The sequence below is a fragment of the Teleopsis dalmanni genome, chromosome 2 (genome assembly GCF_002237135.1).
Source record: "Teleopsis dalmanni isolate 2A chromosome 2, ASM223713v2, whole genome shotgun sequence".
In the NCBI taxonomy this organism is placed as follows: Eukaryota; Metazoa; Arthropoda; class Insecta; order Diptera; family Diopsidae; genus Teleopsis; species Teleopsis dalmanni.
Window position 1 is genome coordinate 231,450,484 of NC_051847.1, and position 2,022 is coordinate 231,452,505.

Below are 2,022 nucleotides of genomic sequence, written 5' to 3' on the forward strand. Positions count from 1 at the left end.
TATATATATCAGTGACGATTGCTCTAAGGTGCGGAGGTGTGCGGTGAACACCCTAACATAATTTGCAAAATGTCAAATAACATAGGTATATAAATTTATTAGGTATCTTCACATCAAGAATTATTATTAATTATTACATTTCCATATACATATATATTTTTTAAAGTTTTAGCAAAAACAATTAAATATAATTGTCTATGAAAACTCAATCAATTTGCTTCTGTTAGCTGCTATCATAGAGTATATATACTCTTTGCTGCTATACTTGTTAGGTGTGCTCATATATTTGCAGCTCAAATCACAGAACATTTCTATTTTATTTCGTCTCTCCCCTTTGTGTGCAAAGAAGTTGGCAGCACATTCATACGTTGCATATGAACAAAATAATGTGCGTGTGCTCCCGTTCGTAATATCAGAGATAGAGATTTATATAGTGAGAATTGTATGAGAGTAATTTTCTGTTCTATTCGAATATCAACTGCATGCATACGAATCCAACATTATGATTTGCCAAAGTGGTTGCATGAGCGGCTGAAGTTTGCAGCTCATCTCACCATACATTTCTATCACATTTCGTCTCTCCCCTTTTAACAGCAGCACCCACGAATTTCTGTTCTTATGGTGCGGGGTACTTGTGCGCACATTGCAAGTGGTTTCGATTTTGTTTGATCACTGCACAAACATGTATGTTTCTAAGTACAAACTCTTTTGTTTGAAAAAAGTTGGTTTGATGTTACGAGAATTATGTGAAATGTTTTGTTTCTTCCATATTGATATAATATTAAATTTATATATAAATTATTAATTTAATTTGTTTAATATGTTATTTTGTTAATGAATTGTTAATATAATATTGCGAATATATTGTTGCCTAATATAATATGGTTATTATTAATAAAACATCTCATATATTTTAATTTAAGTGGTACATGTAAAAACAACATTAAAGAAGGGCCGCACACCCTTCCAGATAGGGCACGCGTCGTCACTGATCCATGTACATATATAATCTGACAACTCTTAACAGGATCGGCATTAAGTACAATAACGCAGATGACTTATCGCTTACTAGTACGAAGAAACCTTCATAAAACTGGATAAAAAAAATTTCGAAAATTTTTCGCTAAATACGCAATGACTGCTTGGCCTTCAATAATTTTACTGAACCAATGTTATCCCATAGTAGATGAGCAATTGTATGTAAATTTGTTAAGAGCAGTGTTTGCAGCAATATATATATTGATCAACAAGGCAAGCGCTCCAGTTGTAAAAATATTGTATCGAAACCGCATATATTTCATATTTTCTGCTTTAAATAAATTATTCTTATTATGTAAAATGATAAAGTCGATAATAAATAACTTTTTCAAATAGCGCAGGACTATATTTCATATATAACATATAATATATTAAATATTATTATGCATTCCATATGAAAACATACAAAATATATACATATTTATACCTAGTGAAAGGCCCAATCTTTTTCTAGAATAATGGTTCCAAATAAAACTTATGTGTCTGTATTCCTTAAATTTTTGAAAAAACTTACATATTATTTTACTTTTATTTTAAACCTTATAATAGAAATATTATGTCTATATTTTTGCAAAAAAAAAATAAGATCTTCTTTCGACATGCCTGGAGTTTGTCGAACAATAAATTTCAAACTTGTGAAGTTGTTTTTATTTTGCAAAAAGTCAATATACGGAGATCACTATTTATATTTTGAGCCTTGGCAACACTGATTGTTGTTAGGTGTCATCTGACGATCCATACGAAAGTTTGACATTATTAAACATAATCTACCTTAGACTTTTTGTCAAAAGAATGTTATTTGTATTATTTACGCGAGTAAATTTTCGTGCGATGATTTATTACGACTTTCAACGTGAATTCTCAAGACAAGAGTGTATCGATCAACTTACTTCTATATTTGGCGATAAAGCTCAATTCTTTGTCACTGTGAAACGGTAGTACAATAATTTGAATCGTGGTCGGAGTTCGCTCACTGACGATATT